Source organism: Ambystoma mexicanum, chromosome 2q (assembly GCF_040938575.1).
Source record: "Ambystoma mexicanum isolate Mex_15411 chromosome 2q, UKY_AmexF1_1, whole genome shotgun sequence".
NCBI lineage: Eukaryota > Metazoa > Chordata > Amphibia > Caudata > Ambystomatidae > Ambystoma > Ambystoma mexicanum.
Window position 1 is genome coordinate 222,305,212 of NC_090924.1, and position 13,722 is coordinate 222,318,933.

Below are 13,722 nucleotides of genomic sequence, written 5' to 3' on the forward strand. Positions count from 1 at the left end.
GAACTTGAGGGTCAGGAAGGTGGATTGACAGGGATGATGTGGGTGAAGAGTGGGACAGTGGGGATGTGTCAGGGGCAGGGGAGGAGGATATGATAAGTCATCTATAATGCCCCTGTTCACAAGTGTTTCTAGGAGGGACAAGATGAGGGAGGGAACACAACGGGAGAACAAAACAACAATCTTACTCAGCCTTGTGTCATTAAAATCGGGCAAGTACGAGATGCAAAGTGCAAGGGGGATGGAGGGAAGTGCCAGTGGGAGGAAAAGGGGAATTGCAACCAGGGCATCAATGAGTGGCGTAAGAGCAGCTTGGGCACTGCGGCTCTGGGTAAGTGCAAGGAGGAAGGGACTGTAGGATTCCAGATACAGCCCCTAGTGTGCGTTAGGCTTGGAAGGAGTGCATGGCCTACAGGTCAAAGGAGGGCCTGGTACTAGACTCTGAGGGTAGCCAGTGAGCGCAGTATACAGGTTGGTCAGCTGGGGAGAGTGAGAGAGAAAGCAGACGAGAAGAGGACAGTCTTGAGCTGCTTGCAGATCTTCAGGTGGACCGGCTCAAGCTTGAGAGGGGCAGGGAGGTCATTACAGAGGGTGGAACATGCAGGGAAGCGAGATCTATCCCCCACTCTCTGCCTTGCGAAGCATCTGACCATCAGAGATTTGGAGGTGGCTGAGTGAAGGGATCGAGAAGGAAGGAAGGTGAAGATAGTTTTGCGGTCTATTTTAAAGTGATGACAGGGATTTGGTAATAAGGTAAGGGGTGCTTGGTTAAGTGAGAAAAGACTGCAGTAGTTAAGGTGAAATAGGGGGTGGCCTATTCTAGTATTAAGGGGCATGAGGTACTGGGCCCAGGCCCGGCATAAAGTAAGGATAAGGAGTTTGTGGTCATATAGCTCCTCTGGGCCTTGTGGTTTAGGAGCTCATTGGTACTGCAGGCCCAGCCTTTGCGATTTTGCGGCCCAGTGTTTTGGTTGCCCCACCCGGGACAGGGATAGGGATAGGGGGGACAGGAGGTAGAAGGCAGCCAGCAATCTTTGGGGGTTGCAGCAGGAGGTGTAGTGGTGACAGGGCGGAAAGGGTTCCTAGAAGAAGGAATAGTGGGGATAAGTATATTGGGTCAAGAGTTGTTGGGTTTGCATGAACAGCAACACAGTAATAATGTTGTCATACCTCTGTTAGTTTTGTTGGCTTAAGGGGAAGTTTGGTTGGGGACAGTTACGTTAGGTGTCAGTTAAGATGGGTGAACACAGGTCAACAAAGTTGTTTAGACTAATGGGGAACTCAGATGATCGAGGAGGGAGAGAATGTCAATTACTGGCAACGTTTTGATAGGGAGCAGGAGAGTGGAATGGGAGGGGACAGACATTGTAGCAGTGTGGAGTTATACATCCATCACAGGGATGGAGAGGATGGCTTAAAAAAACACTAAAAAAACAAGAGGAGAAAAGGTAAAATGAAAGGAAGGGAAAGGTTTCAAGGATTTAAAATAAATACATAAATGGGGAGCAAAAAGGGGCTATGTCAGAGGTTGTGCGCTCGGGTGAAGAAGCGGAAGCAGAGCGGCACACCACAGGATAAAGTGGGCAGTGATGCTATGTGAAGTAGCAGGGTGTGTGGACAGAACTCCATGGATGGGGTGCACGGACCACCCCTGATGCAGTTGGCGGAACAGGGATGAAATGGAACATCTGCAAGGTTGAGCATGGGGCGCATTGGCCTAGAAGGAGGGATGCCGGGTCACTGTGTGCAGTGCACAGAAGGAACTGAACTGCATGGACAGAAGACGTGTGGATGGCAACTGGTGCAATGGGGGACAGCAGGTGAGGTGTGTAGCAGTGAGTAGGGGAGCAGGTATTTACAAGGTGGAACGGGGGTACATTGACAAATGATAGAGGGTGGTGGGGTTAACACGTGGGGGGGAGAAGGAATTAAACTCCATGGATGGAGGATGGCCCTCAGTGCAGCGAAAGAGCAATTAAATCATTAAAACAAGAAATTAGGTAAAAGGGTTCGTAAAAGGGTCCGATGCGTGGGCAAGGATCTATTTGGGCTCTGAGGAAGTGTTTGTGGTGGAGCAAATGGGTTAGATGGATAGAAAGCAGAGAAAAGGTTTTTGGTGAAAATGGGGGGTTTTAGCAGGTTAGAGGAGGAGAGGTTGACAAGGTGGAACAAATACGTTCTGGGGCATAGGTCCCTGTTAGGGAGCTTTTTCAGAAATGTGCTAATTCCCTCCACCTTAGAGACCCCCAGCAACTTTGCTGGATTTTGGGGACATGTATTTTAATATGATTTCTGAACTGTGTGTTTCTTTTTGTAACTTTCTAGACCCAGCACACACTATCTTACAATAGGATGGTGGAGGGGTTACCTAGTGTCCGCTTTGTCTAGCTTCTCATGTAACATTTTTATGTTACCCTTTTCTCACTGAATGTCTAGTGGCAGTTGTTTTGTTTTAATGACCGTGGTGGGCATTTACCACGGGGTGCGTTCGCAGCTGCAGTAAAGCACCCAAGGGTGCCATTTTTGCCAAAATGTCCCCGGTCTTCTTGTTTCGCCATTTCTTTGTGGAAAGGTCCTTCTTTAGATTTACTCTGCGCGCCAAACCAGGTTTGGTCCCATTGTTCGCTTTGCCCTTGGCAGGATTCACAAGTGAAGCCCGCCTCTGGCTCCATGGTGTCTGGGGTGGGCAGGAAGTGAGGGAGGTGCCCGAAACTCCCTGTGCTAAGTCTCCTAGGAGACATGTGCTAAGTCTCCTAGGAGACCCAAATGCACTCTGTAGAGATTGGCTGGCTGACTGTCCAGCAAGGACAGCCACCCTGTTGGGTGACTGACAGCTAGGCTGCAATAAATAGGAGAGAACTGAATAAAAGGTGAGTTTTTTGGCTTGGAAGGCAGAGCCAACCACTGGATGAAGGAACCAAAGAAGAACTTGGAGAGGATGCCTGCTGCAACTCCTGAACCGTCGGGTAGCCCGGTGAAGCCCTGCTGCTGTGCTGAAACTCCAAATTCGTATCGACAGAGAAGCCCCTGCAAGGACGACTTCTCCCCTTGAGTTGGTGGACCAATCAATTCCGAAGTAAGCCACCAGGACATTCTCTCGGAGCTGGTTGCCTTTCCACAGAGTTGCTGCTGGAAACCGAATAGCCAGGGAGAGGAACACCAGATTGTGTGTGTTGCTTTTAAGTTGAAGTTGACCAAAGGCTCCAGGAAGATCCTCCGGACTCCCAGGAAGCAGGACTAACCAAGCCTGAGACCCCTCAACAGAGTGCGGGACCCCAGAAACAAGGAAAGTCCACCTCGACAGCCAGGAACCGCGGTGTTGCTATTTGCGGTAGTCGCAAGGAGCTGAAACACTGAAGTGCGATTTGTTGGAAAGATTGCCGGTTGCAATTGGTGACCGTCCCATTGCAGTGCAGGAGTCCCCCGAAGTCCTCTCTCTTGTCCCCACGACTGAGGCTCAGGAACAGAGAGATCTGCAGAGCTGCACAGGAACAGAAGTCATCTGCTGCACTTCTTCTTCAATACAAAGGTGCTGTAAAAACTAAGAGAATGTACCTCTCATTGTAGAGTTGTTTGCATCTTCTATTACTTACAAGTCTAATCAGCTTGTGGGCCTACATTTGATTCTTATTTTCTTCAAATACATCTAAAACATTGTGCAAAGACTTTTCTACCTACCAGAAGTGCTTCATCCTATATAAGACCTTTGCCCATGACTGTGGCCTAGCCTGTTATACTGAATGACTCTGCTTAGGGGATCCAAAGTATTTGCCTGCTTAAGAGTATCTGTGGTCTCTTGTGTGTTCTAATAACCTTTTCCTTTTACCACATTCTAACAGTATTCTAAATGCAACCAGTAAGATATTAATGTCCCCAGCACCCTAGCTATTGAAGTCACCTGAGGGTGTAGGTTGTGACTGTGGGCCATCCCAAAAGGGTCGTCACTGATTTTAGAATATTAAGAGTGTGTGTTATGAAGTGTATTTGAGTGTTACTTTTATATTGCTCCCTTCTGAAGAAGGCTTACTCTAACGGATTGATAAAAAAAATAATAGTTGTTTATTCAAGAAACCTTGTGTTTAAGTGTTTATTTGAATACTTGTCACTGTGAATCTCTGTGTAACACCACTACAGCTCACATTGACTCCTCTTGAAATAAGTCTGGCTGCTCAGCCACACTACCAAACTGTGTAGCACAGACTTATACCAAAGGTTGGGTTCCTATTACCTGTAGGTCAGGGTTGTTGTAGTGCACCCTAAGGGTACTGCATACAATCATGCCTAACCGGCCCATGTGGTGGGTACATAATAAGGGTGTCAGTGCAGAGATACAATGGCTTAATTGTGGGAGGTTTTGGACAGTGAAGTTGGTATGAAAAATAATACATATTTAAATAAATTAACTCAATACATATGAAGGGAAAATAAGTTATTTGGCTGCAATGGGGAAGGGAGGGACAGTGGGTCCCCGTTATGAAACAGAACATTGGGCAGACTTGTAACGAATAAGAATAGGTTTTGGTTATTTGGTTATCAGGTCAGGTGGGAGAACAGGATGACAGAAAAAGGTGGTAAGGGGTTGGGTTGTGAGGGTATGAGCAGCACGGGAAACATTACAGGGGGTGATTTGCCAAAAAGGGGATTTAGTGAGCAAGAAGGAGGAGCAGCGTTCTGAACTGCAAGAAAATATTGGTGGCGAGAGGTAATGTGAGGTTTATGATGACAAGAATTAGATATTGGAACAGGAGGAGTAACGGAGTGCGGAAAGGTGGCTGGAGTTCACTTACATGTGGTGCTTAATTTGTCTTTTCTTTCACAGATGTGGCAGGAGGTGCTTTTCTGAAGAAGAGAATAAGGAACCGGTTAATGTATGAGGGGTGTCTATTAATCTAAGCGTATAAAGGTTTTAGTGCAGTTTGGTTATGGTGTTTTTTCCCAGGTGAATTTATGTTGGTTGGGATTGAAGAGGATGATGGCTATTATGATTGTGTAGTAAAGTAAGGTGGCCATGGCAGTGGAGGTCAATTTTAGGTATGAAGTTACCGAAGGCGTTTAGCCTTCTATGATGGGTTTGGGTGGGGACGCTAGCGGTAGAATTAAGGGCAGAGAAACGCTATGGTGACATTGTGTTCAATTTGAAGGGGTAGTGTTGGAGGTAAAGGAATGAGGGTAAATTACAGAAGAGGAGGAAATAAAGAATGGTTCTCTCAGTTTGGGGATTTTATGTCTAGAAGTAAGGTTGTTGGGCGGAGGAATGTTTAAAAAAATAAAAAGGGAAAGTGATGGAACAGTTCAACAAAGATTTAAATAGGAAGATAATAGGGTGAGTGGGCCAGAAAGAACTCCTCTGGGGAGGGTTTTTCTCGTGCCAGGGACACAGTTGTTTAAATGATGGTTGGTTGAAGCCGAAGGATTATTATCGCGGTAAGGAGGGTGGTTAGTGCTGTTTGGATGGGCAGGGTAGCCTCGGGTTACAAGAGAGGCGAAGAGGTAGGGAAGAAAGACGGGTGGTGGGTCAGGGAGAGGACATGGGTAAAGTTTTGAAAGATGTGGGGGAGTTGAATGGGGAAAGGAATATTTCAAGGGAGGGAATGGGGGCAGAAGTGGGTTTAACTACATTTTTAACGTTGTTTAGTGGCAGGTTAACGTGGTTTGTTGCCATGGCGCGTCACATTAAAGCAACAGTTTCCACTAACTGCGAGTCTGGGTATTTTGTGCAGTTCAGCCTAAAGAGGGGACCTGAAGAGGATGCAGTACGTGTTGTTCCCCATGGAGATTTTGAGTGCTGCACCTGACCAGCGAGCCGGGCCAGGGATAGATTGCTCCCTTAGGTTATTTATATGGGTGCCGGCGAAGGTTCAGGAACATTTGGCAGATAACGCTGTTCCGTGTTGCCCATCCACCCATCCTGTTAACTTTGGTTTGAAGGTAGGGTTTTTTCCTTCAAAGGGTGTGCAGGTTAATGGGAGGTGAGTAATAAGGAGATTAGGTGGTTTCTTTTTGGTGACAGGTGAGGGCTGCAGAAAGCATGGTTTATTTGTACTGTGGTGTTTATTTGTTGCTGATATGGCAGGTCAGCCTGGCTTTCATTGAAGAAGAGATTGGTGGTGAGTTTGGGGTCTTCAGGCATTGCGGAGATTGGAGATAGTGGAGTGGTAGCCAGGGGCACAGTTGGTTAAATGATGGTTGGTTGAAACCGAAGGAATATTATCACAATAGCGAGGGTTGTTACTGCTGTTTGGATGGTCAGGCTAGACCAGGGTACAAGAGAGCAGAAGAAGTACGGAAGAAAGGTCCCATAGAACTCCATGGGAATGGGATCACTGGTGCTTCAGTGACAAGTCTGCCGGGAGGGAGACACCTGGGCACTCAGAATGGTAACTTCTTCTACTAGACACAAGAAGATGGCACATGTGTTGCACATTCAGTTACATACACCAATTCCAAAGTATGCCTTTGGATAACCATTTACTCTCGCCTTGCTCTAATCGTGCTGCATATGTCAAATCCTAATATTAGGAATCAGTGCTTAATTTTCAACCCATACAATATTCACTTAAGCAATGAAAATAAAAATAACACAGTTTTATTTTTCTCAGCATGTGAGGCAGTGTTCATATACAAGTTTGGTTTGGCCAATATATTTTGGACTTAGTCCGAACTTAGTCCTGTCGTGTTTGTGCAGTCCCTGTTGTGTTCTTGTTGTATATTTCTACATTTGCCTGTCTAACATTACCCCCATGCAATGTAACTTTCCAGACCCTGTAGGATGTTTACATTTCATAGTGAACCCTCTGATGGAAAAGGTCTTCTGGGACTGGCAGCTGGTGGTCATTCCTCACCGGAGGCGGTGGAGTCTGCATGTGGTACCCAGCTCCGGCACTGTTTTCCCATTTACATACTGTCCAACAGTCCCGTAAAGTGGTGACTGTTTTTCTCTCCCTTACTAATAAAAATGAGATGGCCTGTCATTTTTTTCATTTTTAGCACTATTTTAATTGTATAACTCTCCCTCAGTCAATTCAGTTTCCCTCAACTGCTTTTGCAACATCCTGCCTACAAGACGGATCACAAACTCTATCCATGCCTGCCACATTTATAACATTTTATCCAGGGTTCGAGTCCTAAATAAAAAGTGGGGGGACCGTGACTCACGGATTGGAAACTGACTTCAGGGAAAGTGAACATAGGAGATATTTAATGCTGTATCAATGCAGACTTTGGGCCTCATTCCGAGATTGGAGGTAGTCATGGCGCTATTTGCACCATGACTGCCTCCAATAACGGTACTGGCACCGGTGTGGTTCAATGGGGACTTACCGGTGTAGTCTGACCTTTGCGGGACCGGTAAATCCCCATTGAAAAAGCCATTCCCCATTCCCAATGGGAAGGGGGAAGGCGCTAATAACGGTACCGCAAATTGCGGTACCGTTATTAGCTCTGAAGTCCCTTAACGGGTCCCGTCCATAACGCCTGGTCAAACCAGGTGTTAAAGGAGGGACCCACTGAGGGACCTCGTAGTAGGGCGGTAAGGGATTACCAGCACCGGTCACCTTACCGGTGCCCGATATCTCTTACTGCCCTACTCGGAATGAGGCCCTTTGTCTGGTCATGTGTCTAAGAGTGTCGCCTTTCAACTGCATAACCGGGTCCGAGTCCCAGAGCGCAGCTGCACACTTCAAGTGTGTAAAGAAAAACCTTTTTTTTTAATTCCTTAAAAACACAAGGGGACCATGTCTGCTCTCTCAAAAAAGTGGGTGGAGCCCGTCCACCTGCATGGTCCCTCGAATTGAGCCCATATTTTATCCCACACTTTCACAAACTACTTTGACCAAACGTCCAAGGATGTCTGGGAAAGTTTTGCTCAGCCAAGTCTCTTGAAATTTGGGTGATTGGTCAGCAGGTTTTCCAAGACTTAGCGACACCATTTTCCTTGGCAAAGCAGGAGTTTTTTTTTTTTTAATTCTATTACCAGGACAAAATACTTCACAATAAAAGTAATTTAATTGAGACCGCACTACCCTGCTCATTGCCTCTGCCCCACTGCCTCTGAAATAAACATCCCCTAGAACACACAATTCCGGAGCCCTTTTGCAGCTTTGGATGATGGGTGGGCCAGCTACAAATTGCCAGCTGTTGTAATGCACAGAGTAGAGTTGATCGATTCAATCTGTGGCAAATACCTTCATCACCATTCTTCAGGAAAATGATGGGGTGGATTGTTTGGGTTTTGGGCAGTCTGTAATTTGGCCGCACTTAGGGGAAACAACTCTCCATGTATAGACAGACGATAGTGAACTATCTTTGCTACTCCTTCAGCCTGGGGGCAAAGGATAGCCGATTCCATGCCGAGTCCACTATGACCAGTGGGGCTGACCTACAGGATCAGGTGAATGGAAGGGAAGGACTCTGGGGGACCAGGGGTGGGGGAGTCATGATGGGTGTTGTCCAGGAACAGGAGCAGAATGTCAAAATGGCAATAACATTAAGGCAGTTGTCCCGCATCCATTCTTGCACAGCTACCAGGTGCCCAACCACCTCCACCGCATCCCTGGAATCACTGTGAAGATCGATCAGAATCTGGGTATCACTGGCATATTTCGGACACTGGCATATGTCAGACACTGCAAAATGAATCCGGGACCAATCAAAGAAATAAATAAATGTATATATATATATATATATATATATATATAAAAAACGTTGTTAAAGGTACATTATGGTTAAGTTGCACTAATAAAAACCTATTAAATTCAGTGAAAAAAACTTTATTAAAGGTTACATGGTTACAAGTAAAACCAAAAAGCCTCAGAAATTCGCCAGATAAGGTAAGCTAAGCAACCATAACTCAGGCCACCACCATGCACTGCTAAAACCAACACCCAGGACATCAAAGATGACGTCACACATGACTCTGATGGCATCCTCATGAGTGCCCAGGGAATTTGCATGCACCTGTGTAAGTGATTGTCAAAGCCTCATTGAAAATAACGTGCGTGACACATTCCATGCAAAGTAAAAAAAAACACAGATCCACTGTGTGTTTTACCTGACTGCAGTATATAGTATAAACCACTCAAATGTGGTATGTGGAGACACTCCTAATAACGGCTCCCCATAGCCTGTGTTTCAACGAAAAAATTCAGTTATATTGTGAGCATAATTTTATCATTAGATGAACCAATAGCAGATCCTGTAAAACCATGACAAAGTATTGACCCATGTATGTACCTTTGAACTTGTTAGACAATGCAGACCATGCAAATTAGTCTGTGTGCGTTCCCGCCACTAGCAATGTTTCAAATACAATTCTCTACGTCTTTCTTAATTCGTATGCGCCCTGCAACGTTAAATTGAAAACCAATACGAGAGATATATTATTGTACTTAAGAGTAGCGTAGAAGTTTCAACCGCCGTTATGTCAATTAACTGATAATTTCGTCTCAGCAACCTGTCAGTGTCTGATCGTGTAGTATTCAGGCGAGCATCAGTTCGCGTCTACCGCATGCTAACAAGTTATTCACTTCCTAGTTAGTCATGTGAGCATGGCACGATCACGTGATGAGCCACATGATCACGTGTTGTACGTGTGTTCTTGCTTAGTCTCTCATTAATTTAAAAACTATCGATGTACCATTGTAAAAGGAGACGATTAGAGAAGGCTATCTTACACTTTCATAAAACATATTTTCTGAATTTAGTGCAGCATGCTTGAATTATATTTTGTATTTGCGCGCAATATGTGTCTATTGCACCTGTGTTATTTCTACTTTTATTCATTCTGTAAAAATGGCGCTGCTACCGACCTGCATATATGAAAAATGCAGCAATATTTTATGTTTCGTAAATTATATTATTTCGAGACTGTCGTCAATTCTCATCGTTCCCATAGATTTTGAAAAAACAGATGTTATGTACAAGGGATGCATGTTATTGGGATGCATTTATATTAAGAAACGTGATGTGGGAATAAACATATGATTTAATGAGCCTAGTAATGTGAGCTTATCCCCTATTACATTAAACAGTACCCATTGGTTACAAATTGGTCACAAAGCCCATTATCCCCGTTCATTTAAACGCCTCTCATCTGCACATATTATTGATTGAACTTTCCTATTGAGATTACAAAGATATGGTACAATGAAAAAAGAGAGATATTTTAAGGAATAATGGAGGGAGAAACCAGAGGCCTATCCACAAGGGACTCTCAGGATACACGTGCCAAATATATATCCCACATTAAAGCATCAATCAAAGAAATACATTTAACTTGTGTTCGCTGTTGAGTCCAAGAGTGGTACATCGCAAATGACACATCATACGTGCTTCAAGCTGGCAAAGATAAAGGTGTCGGTCACCACCTCTAATGTTCACATGTGCTTGTTGTAAACCTACAAGCCGAATATCATGCTTGTTTGCGAATTGATGATATGTTTGCCAGTGAACTGCTAGTGGAAGCTTTGGATGTTGCTTGTTGAAACTGGAGAGATGTTCACACATTCTGATCCGCAGTTCACGAATAGTGCTTGCTACATAAACTATATCTCATATACGTACCAGAGCGTATACCAGAAACTTGGATCGAGAATTTATAAAATCCTGAATTTTGGTTTGTAATCCACAATGGCATACAAAAGTCGTTGTGGGTGTTAGAGCAAATTGACAGAAATTGCAATTTCCACATTTGTGAAAACCGGATAGCTTATTCCTCTGCTAATTTATGTCGCTACGTGGATCGGGCTTCAGTTTCAGAAATGAGGCACAAAATTTGTTTTTCAAAGTCAAAATTTTGGTCAAAATGAGTTGCGGTTTTTGACTGATATAATCTTGCAAATCAGGATCAAGCTTCAAAAGATGCCAATGTTTAATAAGTAACGTATACAGACAGCAACTATCTTGAGAGTATTTGGTAATGAAGGTAACACCCTGAAAAGATTCTGCCTTCTGAGAGGCTTCTTTGTTCAGTATTTGATCCCTATTAAGAAGATTAGTTTTACTGGAGGCTTTCTGAATGCATTTCATGTTGTGCCCCTGTTCCTAAAAACCTCCGCTCGACAAGTTCACATTCTTGTTCGTACACCTTCTGTGAGCTACAATTCCTCTTTGCTTGGTGGACCTCCCCCACCAGTACATTATTAATGACTGATTTTTTGTGACAACTGGTCGCGTGTAATATTGAGTTAACTTTGGTTGGTTTTCTATGTGTCCTAGTGTGCAGGATATTGTTGTCAATATAGATTTGAAGATCAAGGAAGTCCATGGTCATTTTATTGATAGTACCTGTAAATTCAATCCCAAAGGTATTGAAGTTGAGATACTGTAAGAAGCAATTGAACCGTTCCAGTGAACCATTCCAGATCATCAAAAAATCATCTATGTAACATTTCCATAAACAAACTTCTGTGGCATATTCATGAGAGGTGTACACATAAGTGTATTAAAAAAAGCCCATAAACAGGTTAGCCAGTGAAGGCACATATTTTGGACCCATGGCTACACCCTCTGTCTGCAAGTAGTATTGTTTATTAAATAGAAATTGGTTGTGATTAAGAGTGAAATTCAGAAATGCCTTAATCATTGTGATATGCGTACAATGTGAGGCTGAGTGATTGTGAAATGTGAAATCAATAGTGTCCAGGGCCAGATTATGTTGAAATGATGTGTATAATGATTTCACATCTAATGTTGCCAAATAATACTGGGGTTGCCATGTGATTTCATTGAGTATGCTTAGCGTTTGTGTTAAATCCCTAAGGTAGGCGGGTAACAAGGGCAGTTGATCTTTAATAGCTGTATCAATGTACTGTGAAAGACCTTCAGTTGCCCAGTCTAGACCGCTCATTAGCGGTCGAACATCGGGCCAAGTATGATATGGTTTATGTACCTTCGGCAGTAAATACATGGTCGGAATCACTGGATGTTGTGTTCTGAGAAATTATCTCTCATCGTCTGCCAGAATACCTTGATGGTGCCAGTCATATATGAGAGCTGTACGCTCGGCCACCGTTTGTTTGGTTGGATTCCCAGTAAGTTTCTTGTAGCATCAATCAGGCTTTGACAAACACTTACACAGGTGCATGCAAATTCCCTGGGCACTCATGAGGATGCCATCAGAGGATTGATTAATGTGAACGATATGAGCATATGGCATAGGCTGTCTGAACATAATCATAATTAGACATCATACAGCCAGTATAGGCTCTCAGCTAAACAATGCACATTTTTTGGTGCTTCGAATAAATGTACCCCCTTCATTTAAACGGGCCTTGGGTGTTTTTCATGGTAACAAGGTATTGCATAAGTATTAATCTTGAAACAGCATATATGAATCATCTGTAGACCTTGATGATGTCTAATCTTGTTATCGGACTATCACAATCACTTGTTTTTGATAACGGGTGGGTAGATATCACACAAGTACTCATTCTCTTACTATTTCTTGGGTTAGAGGAATGTATGCATGAACTGAGCTCTGATGGGTGATATATTAGAATAGTAATGTGTACCTAATAATTGATATGTATATTCTTGTCTCCTCATTTTCTTTTTCTGTTTCTCTGTTTTCCATGAAATTCCTATTCCCCATCTCCATTTTCTTGGTTCTGTTTCATAATATTTGTCAATTTTGGCTTAATTGCTTTGTTTGGTTCCACAATCATATGTGTAACATAGATAAGATACTGTGCCTTGAAAAGGACCAAACGGTCAAAACACATATCGGCTATAACAGTATCAATTATTGAATAAAACCTCAAGACATTTGTCTGATGACCGGCTTATTGTTATGTGAATGTGATAGCGCATGTTTGTGGAACACCAATGTTGTTTTCTTTGATTAACTTTAGGTTGGGGTAACCTAACGTTCCATAACAATTGCAGCAGTCTCAAACAAATGTATTGTTCATACTTATCCAATTTACATTTCTAGCCTCAGCGCGCCTCGTCCTGGATAACCCACACACATACATCTCAGAATCAGGTCTAGAATAGAATTCCAAAATTCATGGACTTTCATTGAGTGGTGCTAACGTTATAAGCCATCCAAGAACTGCTTTTCATCTGAAGTGTTCACAAACATCAAAGGACGTTTGCGGACTTCGAGGATGAAAAACCCCTGTTTTTTGGCTTCTTATTGCAACATCCCAACCCATCCTCATCACCCCTTACCTCCCAGAGATTGTTTGATAAATTTGACAGCTGCAATGTTGTGTTTTTTAATATGCTTTTACTGCGGTGTCTGTGGACACTGGCCCCTGTCCGCAAATCCATCACCGTGGGCGTTTGCAAAAATCTGTCGCACTGCATGCTTTTCACCATCCAATTAGTGGGCGTGTCCAATGCCCGCGGACATCACGTTGCCTTCTAGGCCAATCAGATGCTGTCCGCGGAACGAACAGGGAAATGGGTCCGTGGACCGAACCCAGATATCACTAATTCCTTTGGACCTACTTTTTGGTTGTTTTAAAAAAAAAAAATACTGGACAAATTTCCATCAAATTTACAAAAGCCCGCTTTCAGAACCACGCCGCCGCTCCTGCCACAAAATTGGTGAAAGTCAGTGCAGCGGTTTGGACTGTAGGCGTGAGAAAATTGTTTTTCCATTCAGTCTATGGAGAAAAAAAAATGTGGGAACCCCTATACCATTGCCCCCCCTTGACAAAACTTCACCAAACTTGCCAAAAGAATTTCAAAGTGGGCCATATACTTTTTTTGCAAAGTTTG